We start from the raw sequence: 19,533 nt of genomic DNA, 5'->3' as shown, positions 1-19,533 counted from the left end.
GGGCAGAAGACCTAAATAGACATTTCTCCAAAGAAGACGTACAGATGGCCAAGAAGCACATGAAAAGCTGCTAAACATCACTAATTATTAGAGAAATGCAAATGAAAACTACAATGAGGTATCACCTCGCGCCAGTTAGAATGGGCATCATCAGAAAATCTACAAACAACAGATGCTGGAGAGGGTGTGGAGAAAAGGGAACCCTCTTGCACTGTTGGTAGGAATGTAAATTGACACATCCACTATGGAGAACAGTATGGAGGTTCCTTAAAAAACTAAAAATAGAATTACCATATGACCCAGCAATCCCTCTTATCAATTCCAGTATATACCCCCAGTATATACTGGGCATATACCCAGAGAAAACCATAATTCAAAAAGACACATGCACCCCAATGTTCATTGCAGCACTATTTACAATAGCCAGGTCATGGAAGCAACCTAAATGCCCAGCAACAGACGAATGGATAAAGAAGATGTGGTACATATATACAATGGAATATTACTCAGCCATAAAATGGAACGAAATTGGGTCATTTGTAGAGGTGTGGATGGATCTAGACACTGTCATACAGAGTGAAGTAAGTAAGAAAGAGAAAAACAAATATCATATATTAATGCATATATGTGGAATCTAGAAAACTGGTACAGATGAACTGGTTTGCAGGACAGAAATTGAGACACAGATGTAGAGAACAAACATATGGACACCAAGGTGGGAAAGTGGTGGGGGTGGTGGTGGTGCTGTGATGAATTGGGAGATTGGGATTCACATATATACACTAATATGTATTAAATGGATAACTAATAAGAACATGCTCTATAAAAAATAAATTAAATTTAATTTAAAAAACCCCATTGAGATACCATTTCACACTCACTAGGAAGGGTAGAAGAAAAAACCCCAGATAACAAATATCGGTGAGGATGTGGAAAATTGGAACCCTTATATATTGCAGGTAAAGTAAAATGGGTCACTTTGGAAAACAATCTGGCAGTTTTTGAAAAATTTAAACAGTGGGTTACCATATGACCTAATATTTAAAATCCTAGGTATATGCCCAAGAGAAATGAAAACATACATACATACAAAAACTTATACACATATGTTCATAGCAGTATTATAGCCCCAAAGTGGAAACAACTTAGTGTCCATCAACTGAAGAATGTATACATAAAATTTGGCTTATCCATACAATGGAATATTATTTCACCATAAAAAATAATGAAGTACTGGGCTTTCCTGGTGGTGCAGTGGTTAAGAATCTGCCTGCCAATGCAGGGAACATGGGTTCGAGTCGTGGTCCAGGAAGATCTCCCATGCCATGAAGCAACTAAGCCCGTGTGCCACAACTACTGAGCCTGTGCTCTAGAGCCCATGTGCCACAACTACTGAAGCCCACGCACCTAGAGCCCATGCTATGCAACAAGAGAAGCCACTGCAATGAGAAGCCCGTGCACTGCAACAAAGAGTAGCCTCTGCTCACTGCAACTAGAGAAAGCCCACGTGTAGCAATGAAGACCCAACACAGCCAATAATAAATAAATAAATAAGAGGGTTACCATAAATTATATATATATAAAAAAGACAGAACTTTAAAAAAAAAAAGAATGAAGTACTGATCCTTGCTACAACGTGGACGAATCTTGAAAACATTATGCTAAGTGAAAGAAGCCAGACACCCAGGGCCACAAACTGTATGATTCCATTTATATGAAATGTCCAGTACAGACAATTCTAGAGACAGAAAGTAGTTTAGTTGTTGACTAGGGCTAGAAGAGGGCTGGCAGCAGAGGGAAGGTAGCTAAATGGTATGTGGGTTTTTGGGGGGGAGTAATGAAAATGTTCTAAAATTTTTTGTGGTGATGGTTGCACAACTCTGTGAATATTCTAAAAACCATTGAATTGTATATAATTGACCCTTGAACAACACAAGGGTTAGGGACACTAATTCCTGCACAGTCAAAAATCCACACAGAGGTTTACGTTTGGTCCTCTGTATCCATGGTTCCACACCCGTGGATTCAACCAACCAGGGATCATGAAAAATCTGCATATAAATGGACCTGCAAAGTTCAAACCCATGTCATTCAAGGGTCAACTGTACTTTAAATAGATGAATTGTATGACATGTGAATTAGATATCAATAAAACTCTATTTTTAAAAATACCAATGAAGAAGATAAAAATGGAATACTAAAAATACTTGATTAATCCAAAAGAAGGCAGAAAAGAAAGAATGAAGGAACAAAGAACACGGGGAATACATAGAAAACAAATAACAGGATGTTTAACTAAAACCCAAACATATCATAATTATATTAACTGTAAATGGACTAAATATTCATATTAAAAGGTAGAAATTGACAGACTAGATATAAAAAAGCAGGACCTTTTAATTCTTCTTGAACTTTGTTCTGGGATGCAACTAAGTTACTTTTAAACAGTTTGGTCCTTTCAGGTCTTGCTTTTATGATTCATTAGCTGGGTCTGCAGCCATGCTCAGTCCAAGGCTAATTTTCCCCTGCTCCTGTGGCATTCTACACAATGCTTGAATACTCTGCCCAATGCCTAGTGAATTTAGAGTTTTCCAGTCTGGCCTTGTGTGTGAGTGCCAGGCACTGCTCCCTCTAATCCTTTTGGATGGTTCTTTCTCCAGTCTCAGGAAGTTTCCTCACACACATGTACTGACCAGTGTATCTGTTGAATACTGGAGTGGGATCCTCTGTAAATCTTCAGGGTTCTCTCTCTGTGTAGCTCTCCACTCTTTTGTAGTCTGTCCTATAAACTCTAGCTGCCTTGTCTCCAGACTCTCAGTTCCATCCTCTCAACACAGGACATCTCTAGGTTCTGCCAAAGTTACCCCTACTTATTCTATGGCCTAGAAACTCTTTCAAGGCAGTAAGTTTAGGAAATCATAGGATTTACCTCATTTGTTTCCCATTCTCAAGGATCACTTTTTTTCGGTCTTTTAAAAAAATATTTATTTGGCTACACTAGGTCTTAGTTGTGGCATGTGGGATCTTTTAGTTGTGGCATGTGGAATTTTTAGTTGTGGCATGCAAATTCTTAGTTGCAGCATGTGGGATCTAGTTCCCTGACCAGGGATCGAAACTGGGTCCCCTGCATTGGGAGTATGGAGTCTTAGCCACTGGACCACCAGGGAAGTCCAGGATCACCGTTCTTTTTGCCTGATGTACAGTGAATTGAAAACTTGTTTCATGTATTTTGTCTGTTTCAGGTGAGGGGGTAAATCTGATCCCTGGTACTCTATCTTGGCTGGAGGTATAAGAAAGTTGGTGTGGCCATTTTAATATAAGAAAATGTAAACTTTATGACAAGGAGTATTATCAGAGATAAAGATGTCATTTCTTAATGATAAGAGGATCTACTTTTCAAGAGAGATGGTGCTGAAATCTCCAATAATTGTGAATTTGACCAGTTCTCCTGATAGTTCTGTCAATTTTTATTTTATGTATTTTGAAGCTCTATTGTTAGGTGCTATTACGGACTAAATGTTGTGTCTCCCCAAAATTTGTGTGTTGAAGCCTTAATTCCCAAAGTGTTGGTATTTGGAGGTAGGGCATTTTGGTAATTAGGTTTAAATGAGGTCATGAGTGTGGGGCCCCCATGATGGGATTTGTGTTTTTATAACAAGAGGAAGAAACTAGAACTCTCTCTCTACCATGTGAGGATATAGTGAGAAGGCTGGCTGTCTACAAGCCAGGAAGAGGGCTCTATTACTGTGATCTTGAACTTCCCAGCCACCAGAACTGTGAGAAATAAAGGTCTACTGTTTAAGCCACCCAGTCTGCGGTATTTTGCTATGGCAGCCCAAGCTGACTGATACAGGTGCATATACATATTTCAAATTGTTGTATCCTCTCAGTAATTGATAAAACAAGTGCAGTAAAAATAGTAAGGATCTAGGAAATGTGAATGTTATCAACCAGTTTGACCCAATTGACATTTATATAACATTGATACAACTCCAGAGTATACTTTCTTTTCAAGCACACAAGGAACATATATCAAGGTAGACCATATGCTGGGCATTAAGACAAGTCTCAATGAATTTCAAAGGACTGAAATCATACAGAATATGTTGTGATCACCATGGAATTAAATTAGAAACAAAGTGTTAAAATCAATTATCTATGCTTCCACCTTAAAATGCTAAAAAAGAAGAGCAAATTAAACTCAAAGTAAGGAGGATAAAGGAGATAATAGAGATAAGAGTGGAAACAAGTGAAAGAGAAACAAATACAGAAAATCAATAAATCCAAAAATCAATAAAAAGAACAAATTATTGATACATGCAATAAAATGGATTGACTCAAAACTATGTTAAGTGAAAGAAGCCAGATCAAAAGAGCAGGATTCCATATATCTGGAGTTCTAGACAGTGGCCCACTGATCAAATCTAGCCCAGTGCCCATTTTTTTATAACCTTGAATTAAGAATGGTTTTTACATTTTTAGAGGGCTGTAAAGGAGAAGGAGGAGGAGAAGCAGTAGTGACAGAAATTGTATGTGCCCTGCAAAGCCTAAAATGTTTACTATCTGTCCCTTTATAGAAAAGTTTTCCAATGTTTGATTGAGACAAACTAAGCTATGACAATAGAAATGAGAGTGGTACTTACCTTTTGGGTAAGATGGGAGGATGACTGGAACAGGGCACGAGCAAACGCTCTTGTGTAATGGAAATGTTTACTATTTTGATTGTGATGATTACTTGGATGTATATTCTTGTCAAAACTCATTAAAATCTGAGCATTTTATTGTACATAAATTTTTACCTTATTTGAAGAACCAGGAGATCTTCTTCCCCCACGAGTTGCATTCACTGATTAAAATAAAAAAGCATCTTTAAAAATATATTTAGGGCTTCCCTGGTGGCGCAGTGGTTGAGAGTCCGCCTGCCAATGCAGGGGACATGGGTTCATGCCCCGGTCCGGGAATATCCTACATGCCACGGGGCGGCTGGGCCCATGAGCCATGGCCGCTGAGCCTGCGCGTCTGGAGCCTGTGCTCCGCAATGGGAGAGGTCACAACAGTGAGACGCCTGTGTAACGCAAAAAAAAAAAAAAAAAAAAAAAAATATATATATATATATATATATATATATATATATATTTAACTTCACCCCTCATATCTTTCCTTCAAAGTGAGATTGATATTTTGAATAAAGAGTTTTGTTCTAGAGGTCTTCTTTGATATTTTTAGCTTGGCTGAGAGCTAATCAAATAAAAAACTGTGTTTATAGAGCTTTAGAAGTTATTGTTTCCCTGGGAATATGCTTCCCAAGTAACAATTTAACATAATTGAAAATATAAATTTATGCTGTGAAAACTGCAACAGATGTTCTTTTTCTAATGTTTGCCTGTCTATATGTGATTGGGGCTGAGCAGTGTATTCTCTCCACTTACACAAAAAAAAATGCAGCAAATTATTTTGCAACATCTTCTGTTTTCCATCCATTGGTATGAATTTAGCTGATAGAAAGTTGTCTTGGTCTTTATTTTCTTTACTTTTACTTTTTTTGAATTTTATTTTTTAATATAGCAGGTTCATATTAGTTATCTATTTTATACATATTAGTGTATATATGTCAATACCAATCTCCCAATTCATCCCACCACCCACCACCACCCCACTGCCCCCGCTTTCCCCCCTTGGTGTCCATACATTTGTTCTCTACATCTGTGTCTCTATTTCTGCCTTTCAAACCGGTTCATCTGTACCATTTTTCTAGATTCCACATATATGCGTTAATATACAATATTTGTTTTTCTCTTTCTGGCTTACTTCACTCTGTATGACAGTCTCTAGGTCCATCCACGTCTCTACAAATGACCCAATTTCATTCCATTTTATGGCTGAGTAATATTCCATTGTATATATGTACCATGTCTTCTTTATCCATTCATCTGTCAATGGGCATTTAGGTTGCTGCCATGTCCTGGCTGTTGTAAATAGTGCTCCAATGAACATTGGGGTGCATGTGCCTTTTTGAATTATGGTTTTCTCTGGGTATATGCCCAGTAGTGGGATTGCTGGGTCGTATGGTAGTTCTATTTTTAGTTTTTTAAGGAACCTCCATAGTGTTCTCCATAGTGGCTGTATCAATTTACATTCCCACCAACAGTGCAAGAGGGTTCCCTTTTCTCCACACCCTCTCCGGCATTTGTTGTCTGTAGATTTTCTGAAGATGGCTATTCTGACCAGTGTGAGGTGATACCTCATTGTAGTTTTGATTTGCACTTCACTCCGCTGGGTGGACTTCTGTGGTATAATTGTTTTCCAGTTTGTGAGTCACCCACCCAGCAGTTATGGGATTTGATTTTATTGTGATTGCGCCCCTCCTACCATCTCATTGTGGCTTCTCCTTGGTCTTTGGATGTGGGGTACCTTTTTTGGTGAGTTCCAGTGTCTTCCTGTTGATGACTGTTCAGCAGTTAGTTGTGATTCCGGTGCTCTTGCAAGAGGGAGTGAGCGCACGTCCTTCTACTCCCCCATTTTGAACGAATCTCAGGTTGTCTTGGCGTTTAAACTGATGATAATTCTATTCCAGTATGATTTATAGTTTTGAGAGTCCACGTTATGAATTCTTTCTTTGTTAAAATTTGTGATTTTTTAAAAATGCAAAATGTTGTTAATCTGCATTTGCTTATCTGTATACCAGAAGACCTAGCTCCCTTTTCCCTCTAATCAAATGATGAAACTGGATTGTTAGAAAAAACTTTGTTGGGCTTCCCTGGTGGTGCAGTCGTTAAGAATCTGCCTGCCAATGCAGGGGACACAGGTTTGAGCTCTGATCCGGGAAGATCCCACATGCCGTGGAGCAACTAAGCCTGTGCACCACAGCTACTGAGCCTGCACTCTAGAGCCTGTGAGCCACAACTACTGAGCCCATGTGCCACAACTATTGAAGCCCACGTGCCTAGAGCCTGTGCTCCGCAACAAGAGAAGCCACCACAATGAGAAGCCCACGCACCTCAACGAAGAGTAGCCCCCGCTGCCACAACTAGAGAATGACTGCACGCATCAGCGAAGACCCAATGCAGCCAAAAATAGATAAAATAAAATAAATAAATTTATTTTAAAAAGGGAAAAGAACCAAAAAACTTTGTTATATAGATTTTGGGTTTATTCATAAAGAAATACATAGGAGTAAAAAACCCAGAGCCACTAAAGGAGCCAATAGTATTACAGTTTTTTATTTTAGGAATATTTCACTTAAAAGTAGGTTTCTATGACTCTTTTAGATATCCAGCTGGCAATAAGCAACAGAAAATAGGGAAGAAATATTGTTTTAAAAGTTGATTTACAGATACCATTTCTGAAGAAAAAGGAGGAACAGTAAAAATGGTGGCAGAGTTCTTAGACCTCTGCCTCATACCACGTATAAAATTAAATTCCAGATGGGTAAAAATATAAATAGTCTATTTCTAGCAATAGCTGTCTGGAGAAACCTCCTAGTATAGAGCACTTAAAATGCTGGATGAAATACAAAAAAGCATCTTTCTTTTTAAAGGCATGGCGATGTCAGAAAAGAAAGGGAAATTGTCAGAGACAAGAAGAAAGCCCCACTCCAGAAAAATTCCAGCTGGAGCTGGTATTTGCCTGGTGACATCTGCCAATCCCTGATGGCCTAGCAAAATGCAGAGGATAGGGGTTGAAGCCTAAGAAGGCAGGGAGTTTGGATTGAAAACACATAAAGCTGGAATTCCCTGAGTGTGAACTAGAAAAGTGATTGAACTGAAAAAAAAATGCTGCCAACAGAAAAAAGGCAATGTGCATACCTGTCTCCAAACCTGGGGCTGTGCTCACTTGGAAGTGATGTCTCATAAGTGTCATCAAGAAAAACCCCTCAAGCCCCAAACTTAGTTAAAGTGATTCTGGGTTTGCAGTGCACTAAACTACCTGGCAGAAGCAACAATGGGAGATTTTTCCACAGAGGAACACATTTTCACCCAGGCCTCAATTCCCACAGATATATTTTCAGAGAATATGAGTTCACACACATTTAAAAAATTCTCAAACATAGGAGGTAATAAGACACTCCCTGTGTGAATCAGTAGAAACAATACATAGCAGAATCAGACCTGTACATATGATAGCTACTAGAATGATCAGGTACAGAATATAAAAGACACACTTAATATGCTTAAGGAAATACAAAAGACATCAAAAGTTTGGCAAAGGAGAAAGTGACCATCAAGAGGAATTATGCAGAGTTGAAAACAAACCAAATAGAACTTCTGGAAACTAAAAATAAAATGGGAAAAAATAAAAAGAGGGAAATTATACTCAGGTGGAAGGAGAAGATACATCTAGGAAACTACCCAGAATGCATCAATAAGAGACAAATGTAGTGAAAATGTGAAGAATTAAGAGATCAGGAGGAGTGAATGAAAAGGTCTACCATAAACGTAATAGGAATTCCAGAAAGCAGGGGAGCTGCAATATTTAGAGATTGTCGCTGAGAATTTCCAAAACAGATGAGAGGTGTCAATTATCAGTATGAGATTCAGAAAGACAAACAATTCTCAAAGAGGATAAGTAAAAAGAAATATACATCTGTATAAGATGAAGAAAGAGCAAAAACAGATGATTACAAGGGGACAAGAATTAGACTGAAAGCTGTCTTTTCAACAGCCACAGTGGAACTCAGAAGATGGGAGGATACAATCTGCAAAGTGCTGGGAGACAGTAATTGTTGTTTAATTATATGCTCAGCAAAATTTTCTTTCAAAAGAGAGGGCAAAATAAAGGTATTTCTGGACAAATAAAAACAGAGGAATTTACCTTCAATTAACTAAAGAAGATGCTAAAGGTTAAGCACCTTTAGATGAAATACTCATCTTCAGTAGTCATGAGCGAAATGTAAGTTAAAGCCTCAATGATACTACTACATACCCACCAGAAGGGCTACAATTTAAAGAGACTGACTACATCAAGTGTTGCTGAAAAAATGGAGCAACGAGACGCTCATTCACTGCTGATGGAAACTCTAGAATATGCAAGCGAATCTTTAGTGACAGAAAAACAGATTAGTGCTTGCCTAGGAATGAGGCAGGGGTAAGTAGGGGTGGGAGGGAGTGATCACCAAGGGTCATGAGGACATGTTTGTGGGGAATGGGTAGTTCACTATCTTGATTGTGGTGATGGTGATGTCAGAACTTATCAAACTGTACACTTTAAATTTATACAGTTTATTGCATGCCAATTATACCTCAATAAAAATGTAAAAAAAGGTAAGAAAGGATGGGAGGGAGCAAGGAAGGAAGGAAGAAAAGGAAGGAAGGAGGGAAGAAGGGAAAAGAACAACTGAATTCAGTGGTGTGCTGGAGCCTCCAAAATTCTACTGTCTCTTCCTATGTCCACATTCAGTGATGTTACATTGGTAGCTTGAAATAGGCTGTGGTGGGAGTACACTTATTGACTACAAATCAGGGATCCCCTCACCCCCACTTTACTGCTTACCACTGGATGTACATCGGCAGAAGGAAATCAATCCTAGAAATGCCTTGAATGCAAGAAAAAAATTGTGAGCAAAGAACATGAAAAACATGTGAATAAATTTAAAAATAAAACGTTGTAAAAATTTATTAATAATATCTAATTCATGGGGTTAAAGATAACGAGGTAGATCTAACATACAGAACAACAAGGACCACAATAGCACATAGGTCTGAAATAGGGTGACTGGAGTTCAAATATCACAAGATCCATGAATTGATTTGGGAGGATGATATAGATATTAACTGTAGACTTTTAAAGTTAAATATAAATGTTAAAATGTTTAGAGTAACTACTAAAAGCATATAAATGAAGTGTATACTTTCAAAACTAGTAGAGGAAAAAAATCCAAAAGAAGGCAAGAAGTGGTGTGCTGGAGACATCCTGTACTGGCTCCTGAGAGCCAACTGTTAAATTTTCAGGAATTATGTGAACCAGTTGTTAACCATAGCTATGATTAGATGTTAAAATAGATAACTTACAATTAAATATACAAAGTTTATTAATAACAGAGGTAATAAATACTCAAAATTCATCATTTCATAATTATTTTACTATTACCTGTGCTCTTGAAGTTATTCACATCTATTCCATGTGTCTGGTGGAAATACTATGTGTGCTATTGCTCATTTTTTTTCAAACTCTATTATTTAGTGATGTCATGTTGGTAGCTTGAAAGGAGCCATGATAGGAGTGATTACACCTAGAAATCAGGAAACAATACAAATCAGGGCTTGATTTATTGTTTTGTTGATAATCCAGACTCAAGAAAGTGATGAAGAAAAATGTTAACACAGGTTAAACTTAAAAGTATTTTGTGTCTGCAGCCATTATATTGGGAATAGCACAAAATATTGAGGGAACAGCCTTTTAATATTTGAAACTATTATCTAGTTTAGCAAAGAAGATGTTCTTATTAATGTCAATGAAAATATAAACCAACATTGATATCAGAACTATATTTAGAGAGCTGGTGGTTAAACCTTTTCCAGTATGCCATTGTAAGAAGGGGTAGATATATGCAGATATGCGTGTGCAGGTAGGAAGACAAAGTGAAAGCACAGATAAGAGTAGAAATTATTTCAACTATTTATATAATCACAATAAAGTAAAGGATTAGTCAGCTTATATTAAGAAACAAAGAAAATCCAATAAAATCCAGTTATTCACAAGAGACACACCTAAAACATAAGGACAAAGAAAGGTTGGAAGTAATAAGATGGAAAAACCTGTAACAAACACTAAGCAAAAGAAAGCTGGCACAGCTAGATTAATATCAAACAAAGCAGACTTTAACGCAAAAAAAATACCAAGAATAAAAACAATCAGATAAAGATGATAAAATATTAAACACACTAGAGATAATATTTCTAAATATATATGCATTACATATATATGACATAACTTTATATTAAGCAAAAATCAATAAAATTATAAGGAAGAATCGAAAAATCCATTATAATTGTGAAAGATATTTTTTTTTCAAAATAGACTTTATTTTTTAGAACAGATTTATCTTCACACAAAACTTGAAAAGATAGTATGGAGATTTCTTATATACCCCCTCACCCAGTTTCTCTTATTATTAACATATTAGTATGGTACATTTGTTATAATTAATGGACCAATATTGATACATTATTATTAAATAAAGTAGTTTATTCAAATTTCCTTAGTTTTTACCTAATATCCTTTTTCTGTTCCAGAATCCCGTCCAGGATACCACATTACATTTAGTTGTCATGTCTCCTTAGGCAGGATCTTCTTGGTTGTGACAGTTTCTCAGACTTACCCTGTTTTTGATGACCTTGACTATTTTGAGAAGTACCAGTCAAGTATTTTGTAGGTTACTCCTTTATTGGAAACGATGTAATGTTTTCTCATGATTAGACTAGTAATGTATTTGAGAGGAAGTCCACAGAGGTAAAGTACCATATCATATCCAGGGTACATACTATCAATGTGACTTATATAGCTGTTGATATTGAACTTGATCACCTGGCTGAGTTAGTGTTTATCAGGTTTCTCCACTGTAAAGTTACTCTTTTTCCTTCCTGTCAATTCTCTACTCTTTGGGATGAAGTCACCGTGTGTACCTCAAACTAAAGGAATAAGGACGCAGATGTAGAGAATGGGCTTGAGGACATGGGGAGGGGGAAGGGTAAGTTGGGACGAAGTGAGAGAGTGGCATAGACTTATATATACAACCAAATGTAAAATACATAGTTAGTGGGAAGAAGCCTCATAGCACAGGGAGATCAGCTTGGTGCTTTGTGACCACCTAGAGGGGTGGGATAGGGAGGGTGGGAGGGAGATGCAAGAGGGAGGAGATATGGGGATATATGTATATGTATAGCTGATTCACTTTGTTATAAAGCAGAAACTAACACACCATTGTAAAGCAATTATACTCCAATAAAGATGTTTAAAAAAAAATAAAGGAATTATACTTCCCTTTTCTGAGGCAGAGTATCTACATAAAGTATTTAGAATTCTGCAAGGGAGATTTCTCTCTTCTCCTCCATCTATTTACTTATTCAATCATTTATATCAGTATGGACTCGTGGATATTTATTTTATACTTTGGGCTATAATATAATACTACTTAATTTGTTACTCATGTGGAAGATTTTCAACAGAAACTTATTAAAATTTTAAAGATTGAACATTCAGAAAATCAGTAAAGATATAGAAGATTTAAATAAGACAATTAATAGTTCGATCTTATGAACACAATTAAAACGTTGCACCCAACAACTGGAGAATAAAAATATATAAACTATTTTGAAGCATACATGGGACATTTATAAAACTGATCATGTGCTAAATCATATATTAAGTCAATAAATTTAACAGAATTAACACCACTTAAACCACATTCTTTGATCATAATGCAATTACATAAAAAGTTTTAAAATCCCATAAATTTGAAAATTTAAATGCATACTTCTGAATAATTGCTGGATCAAAGAAGAGACGAAAATGTAAATAAGGACATACTTAGATAAAAATACAAAATAAATACAACATATCAAAACTTGTAGGATGCTGCTAAAGAGAAATTTGGAGGGACATTTATAGATTTTATTCAGAAACTTGTAGAAGAAAAGAAGAAAAGCTAAAAATAAATGAGCTAACCGTCTAATATAGAAATTAGAAAAAAGAACAATAGAATAAGCCTAATGGAGAAGGAAGGAAATAATAAGGAAAAGAGCCAAAATTGCTGAAATAGAAAACAATGATACAACTGAGAAAATCAAGAAGGCCAAAATATGGTTCTCTAAAAACCATAATGAAAAGCAAGTTGGAGAACTCCACTACCTCATTTCAAGATCTTCAAAGATACTGTAATCAAGTCTGTGTGATAATGGTAAAAGGACAGGCATAGAGATCAATGGAACAGAATTGAGTCCAGAAATTGACTGACACTGTGGTAAACTTATTTTGTACAAAGATGCAAATGCAAATTTGGAGAAAGGATAATCTTTTCAATAAACAGTGCTGGAACTGTTTTTTTTCTAACATCTTTACTGGAGTATAATTGCTTTACAACGGTGTGTCAGTTTCTGCTATATAACAAAGTGAATCAGCTATACGTATACATATATCCCCACATCCCCTCTCTCTTGTGTCTCCCTCCCACCCCTCTAGATGGTCACAAAGCACCGAGCTGATCTCCATGTGCTATGCAGCTGCATCCCACTAGCTATCTATTTTACGTTTGGTAGTGCATATAAATCCATGCCACTCTCTCACTTCCTCCCAGCTTACCCTTCCCCTTCCCATATCCTCAAGTCCATTCTCTATATCTGTGTCTATTCCTGTCCTGCCCCTAGGTTCTTCAGAACCTTTTTTTTTCTTTTTTAGATTCCATATATATGTGTTAGCATACAGTATTTATTTTTCTCTTTCCGACTTACATCACTCTGTATGACAGTCTCTAGGTCTATCCAACTCACTACCAATAACTCAATTTTGTTTCTTTTTATGGCTGAGTAATATTCCATTGTATATATGTGTCATATCTTCTTTATCCAATCATCTGTCAATGGACACTTAGGTGGCTTCCATGTCCTGGCTATTGTAAATAGAGCTGCAATGAACATTGGGGTACATGACTCCTTTTGAATTATGGTTTTCTCAGGGTATATGCCCAGTAGTGGGATTGCTGGGTCGTATGGTAGTTCTAATTTTAGTTTTTTAAGGAACCTTCATACTGTTCTCCATAGTGGCTGTATCAATTTACATTCCCACCAACAGTGCAAGAGGGTTCCCTTTTCTCCACACCCTCTCCAGCATTAACTGTTTGTAGATTTTTGTTGTTGTTGTTGCTGTTGTTGTTGTTTTTGTGGTACGTGGGCTTCTCACTGCTGTGGCCTCTCCCGTTGCGGAGCACAGGCTCCAGACGCGCAGGCTCATGACCATGGCTCACGGGCCCAGCCACTCCACGGCATGTGGGATCTTCCCAGACTGGGGCACAAACCCACGTCCCCTGCACTGGCAGGCTGACTCTTAACCACTGCGCCACCAGGGAAGACCTAATTGTTTGTAGACTTTCTGATGATGGCCATTCTGACTGGTGTGAGGTGATAACTCACTGTAGTTTTGATTTGCATTTCTCTAATGATTAGTGATGTTGAGCATCCTTTCATGTGTTTGCTGGCAATCTGTATATCTTCTCTGGAGAAATCTCTATGTAGGTCTACTGCCCATTTTTTGATTGGATTGTTGTTGTTTTTTTTTAATATTGAGCTGCATGAGCTGCTTGTATATTTTGGAGATTAATCCTTTGTCAGTTGCTTCATTTGCAAATACTTTCTTCCATTCTGAGGGTTGTCTTTTCGTCTTGTTTATAGTTTCCTTTGCTGTGCAGAAGTTTTTAAGTTTCATTAGGTCCCATTTGTTTATTTTTGTTTTTATTTCCGTTTCTCTAGGAGGTGGGTCAAAAAGGATCTTGCTGTGATTTATGTCATAGAGTGTTCTGCCTGTGTTTTCCTCTAAGAGATTATAGTGTCTGGCATTAAATTTAAGTCTTTAATCCATTTTGAGTTTATTTTTGTGTATGGTATTAGGGAGTGTTCTAATTTCATTCTTTTAAACATAGCTGTCCAGTTTTCCCAGCTCCGCTTATTGAACAGGCTGTCTTTTCTCCATTGTATATTCTTGCCTCCTTTATCAAAGATAAGGTGACCATATGTGCATGGGTTTATCTCTGGGCTTTCTATCCTGTTCCATTGATCTATATTTCTGGTTTTGTGCCAGTACCATACTGTCTTGATTAATGTAGCTTTCTAGTACAGTCTTAAGTCAGGGAGCTTGATTCCTCCAGTTCCGTTTTTCTTTCCCAAGATTGCTTTTGCTATTTGGAGTCTTTTGTGTTTCATACAAATTGTGAAATTTTTTGTTCTAGGTCTGTGAAAAATGCCATTGGTAGTTTGATAGGGATTGCACTGAATCTGTAGATTGCTTTGGGTAGTACAGTCATTTCACAATGTTGATTCTTCCAATCATGGTATATCTCTCCATCTGTTTGTATCATCTTTAATTTCTTTCATCACTGTCTTACAGTTTTCTGCATATGGGTCTTTTGTCTCCTTAGGTAGGTTTATTCCTAGGTATTTTATTCTTTTTGTTGCAATGATAAATAGGAGTGTTTCCTTAATTTCTCTTTCAGATTTTTCATCACTAGTATATAGGAATGCAAGAGATTTCTGTGCATTAACGTTGTATCCTGCTACTTTACCAAATTCACTGATTAGCTCTAGTAGTTTTCTGGTAGCATCTTTAGGACTTTCTATGTATAGTATCAGGTCATCTGCAAACAGTGACAGTTTTACTTCCTCTTTTCCAATCTGTATTCTTTTTATTTTTCTCCTCTGATTGCCACGGCTAGACTTCCAAAACTGTGTTGAATAATAGTGGCGAGAGTAGGCAACCGTGTCTTGTTCCTGATCTTTGTGGAAAATGGTTTCACTTTTTCACCATTGAGAATGATGCTGGCTGTGGGTTTCTCATATATGGCCTTTATTGTGTTGAAGTAAGTTCCTTTTATGCTTACTTTTTGGAGGGTTTTTATCTTTATCATAAAACGGTGTTGAATTTTGTCAAAAGCTTTTTCTGCATCCATTGAGATGAGCATATGGTTTTTATCCTTCAATTTGTTAATATGGTTTGCACATTGATTGATTTGCATAAATTGAAGAATTCTTGCATCCCTGGGATAAACCCCACTTCATCATGGTGTATGATTCTTTTAACGTGTTGTTGGATTCTGTTTGCTAGTATTTTGTGAGGATTTTTGCATCTATGTCATCAGTGATACGGGCCTGTAGTATTCTTTTTTTGTGACATCTTTGTCTGGTTTTGGTACCAGGGTGACGGTGGTCTTATAGAATGAGTTTGGGAGTGTTCCTCCCTCTGCTATATTTTGGAAGAGTTTGAGAATGATAGGTGTTAGCTCTTCTCTAAATGTTTGATAGAATTCACCTGTGAAGCCATCTGGTCCTGGGCTTTTGTTTGTTTGAAGATTTTTAATCACAGTTTCAATTTCAGTGCTTGTGATTGGTCTGTGAAAATTTTCTATTTTTTCCTGGTTCAGTCTCAGAAGGTTGTGCTTTTCTAAGAATTTGTCCATTTCTTCCAGATTGTCCATTTTATTGGCATATAGTTGCTTGTAATACCTCAGGATCTTCATATTTCTGCAGTGTCAGTTGTTACTTCTTTTTCATTTCTATTTCTGTCTTCTCCCTTTTTTTCTTGATGAGTCTGGATAATGGTTTATCAATTCTGTTTGTCTTCTCAAAGAACCAGCTTTTAGTTTTATTGATCTTTGCTATTGTTTCCTTCATTTCTTTTTCATTTATTTTTGATCTGATCTTTATGATTTCTTTCCTCCTGCTAACTTTGGGATTTTTTTGTTCCTCTTTCTCTAATTGCTTTAGGTGTAAGGTTAGGTTGTTTATTTGAGATGTTTATTGTTTCTTGAGGTAGGGTTGTATTGCTATAAACTTCCCCCTTAAAACTGCTTTTGTTGCATCCCATAGGTTTTGGGTCATCATGTTTTCATTGTCATTTGTTTCTAGGTATTTTTGGATTTCCTCTTTCATTTCTTCAGTGATCTCTTGGTTGGTTGTTCAGTAGTGTATTGTTTAGCCTCCATGTATTTGTAGTTTTTCCAGATTTTTTCTGTAATTGATATCTAGTCTTATAGCATTGTGGTCAGAAAAGATACTTTATACGATTTCAATTTTCTTAAATTTACCAACGCTTGATTTGTGACCCAAGATATGATCTATACAGGAGAATGTTCCATGTGCACTTGAGAAGAAAGTGTATTCTGTTGTTTTTGGATGGAATGCCCTAAAAATATCAATTAAGTCCATCTTTCTTAATGTGTTATTTAAAGCTTGTGTTTCCTTTTTTATTTTCATTTTGGATGATCTGTCCATTGGTGAAAGTGGGATGTTAAAGTCCCCTACTATGAATGTGTTACTGTTGATTCCCCCTTTCATGGCTGTTAGCAATTGCCTTATGTATTGAGATGCTTCTATGTTGGGTGCATAAATATTTACAACTGTAATATCTTCTTCCTGGATTGATCCCTTGATCATTAGGTAGTGTTCTTCTTTGTCTCTTGTAATAGTCTTTATTTTAAAGTCTATTTTGTCTGATATGAGAATTGCTACTCCAGCTTTCTTTTGATTTCCATTTGCATGGAATATCTTTTTCCATCCCCTCACTTTCAGTCTGTATGTGTCCCTAGGTCTGAAGTGGGTCTCTTGTAGACAGCATATAGATGGGACTTGTTTTTGTATCCATTCAGCCAGCTATGTCTTTTGGTTGGAGCATTTAATCCATTTACATTTAAGGTAATTATTGATATGTATGTTCCTATTACCATTTTCTTTGTTGTTTTGGGTTTTTTATTTCAGGTCTTTTCCTTTCCCTGTGTTTCTTTCCTAGAGAAGTTCCTTTAGCATTTGTTGTTAAGCTGGTTTGGTGGTGTTGAGTTTTCTTAGCTTTTGCTTGTCTGTAAAGGTTTTAATTTCTCCATTGAATCTGAATGAGATCCTCGCTGGGTAGAGTTATCTTGGTTGTAGGTTTTTCCCTTTCATCACTTTAAATATGTCTTGCCACACCCTTCTGGCTTGCAGAATTTCTGCTGATAGATCAACTGTTAATGTTATGGGGATTTCCTTGTATGTTATTTGTTGCTTTTCCCTTGCTGCTTTTAATATTTTTTCCTCGTATTTAATTTTTGATAGTTTGATTAATATGTGTCTTGGCATGTTTCTCCTTGGATTTATCCTGTATGGGACCCTCTGCACTTCCTGGACTTGGTAGACTTTTTCCTTTCCCATATTAGGGAAGTTTTCAAATATAATCTCTTCAAATATTTTCTCAGTCTCTTTCTTTTACTCTTCTTCTTCTGGGACCCCTATAATTTGAATGTTGGTGTGTTTAATGTTGTCCCAGAGGTCTCTGAGACTGTCCTCAATTCTTTTTTTTTTCTTTTTTTTTTGGAGGGGTACGCGGGCCTCTCACTGTTGTGGCCTCTCCCGTTGCGAAGCACAGGTTCTGGACGCGCAGGCCCAGCGGCCATGGCTCACGGGCCCAGCCACTCTGCGGCATGTGGGATCTTCCCGGACCGGGGCACGAACCCATGTCCCCTGCATCGGCAGGCGGGCTCCCAACCACTGCACCACCAGGGAAGCCCTGTCCTCAATTCTTGTCATTCTTTTTTTTCTTTATTCTGCTCTGTGGTAGTTACTTCCACTATTTTATCTTCCAGGTCACTTATCCATTTTTCTCCCTCAGTTATTCTGCTATTGATTCCTTCTAGAGAATTTTTAATTTCATTTATTGTGTTGTTCATCATTGTTTGTTTGCTCTTTGGTTCTTCTAGGTCCTTGTTAAACGTTTCTTGTATTTTCTCCATTGTATTTCCAAGATTTTGGATCATCTTTACTATCATTACTCTGAATTCTTTTTCAGGTAGGCTGCCTATTTCCTCTTCATTTGTTTGCTCTGGTGGGTTTTTACCTTGCTCCTTCATCTGCTGTGTGTTTCTCTGTCTTCTCATTTTGCTTAACTTACTGTGTTTGGGGTCTCCTTTTTGCAGGCTGCAGGTTTGTAGTTTCCATTGTTTCTGGTGTCGGCCCCCAGTGGGTAAGTTTGGTTCAGTGGGTTGTGTAGGCTTCCTGGTGGAGGGGACTGGTGCCTGTGTTTTGGTGGATGAGGCTGGATCTTGTCTTTCTGTTGGGCAGGACCACATCCGGTGGTGTGTTTTGGGGTGCCTGTGAACTTATAATTTTAGGCAGCCTGTCTGCTAATCGGTAGGATTGTGATCCTGTCTTGCTAGTTGTTTGGCATGAGGTGTCCAGCACTGGAGCTGGCTGGTTGTTGAGTGGAGCTAAGTCTTAGCATTGAGATGGAGATCTCTGCAGGAGCTCTCACCCATTGATATTACGTGGGGCCGGGAGGTCTCTGGTGGACCAATGTCCTGACCTTGGCTCTCCCACCTCAGAGGCTCAGCCCTGACACCCGGCCAGAGCCCCAATACCCTGTCAGCCACACAGCTCTATAACTCTGTCCAGTGCAGTTTTTGCTTTGATAATTCCTATCCATATGGAAAATGAATTATGTCCCACAGGATTCCACTGGAGCTGCCACTCGTGCAAGTCACAGGTCTCTAGTGATGCACTTTGGCAGGAATATCACTCAAGTGACGCTGTGTTCTTCCTACTGCATCCTATCGGGGGGTGCACAATTTCAATTTGTTGCATTTCTTGTGATGTTAACTTTGTTTATTTGATTCATTTGATGAAGATGGTCTCTGCCAGATTTCTTAGCATTCAGAATCTGAGATCCGGTTGCTAAGTGGGCTCCTTGCTTTGGGATGTTGCCGTCCCCAGTCCCTCTCAGCAGATAAACCTGAGATGATGGTGGCTTGGATGAGGGTGGCAGAGATGGTAAGAAGTGGGGGATTCTGGGGAATTCCCTGATGGT

The sequence above is a fragment of the Mesoplodon densirostris genome, chromosome 2, assembly GCF_025265405.1.
Source record: "Mesoplodon densirostris isolate mMesDen1 chromosome 2, mMesDen1 primary haplotype, whole genome shotgun sequence".
Taxonomy (NCBI): domain Eukaryota; kingdom Metazoa; phylum Chordata; class Mammalia; order Artiodactyla; family Ziphiidae; genus Mesoplodon; species Mesoplodon densirostris.
This window is presented reverse-complemented; position numbering follows the sequence as displayed.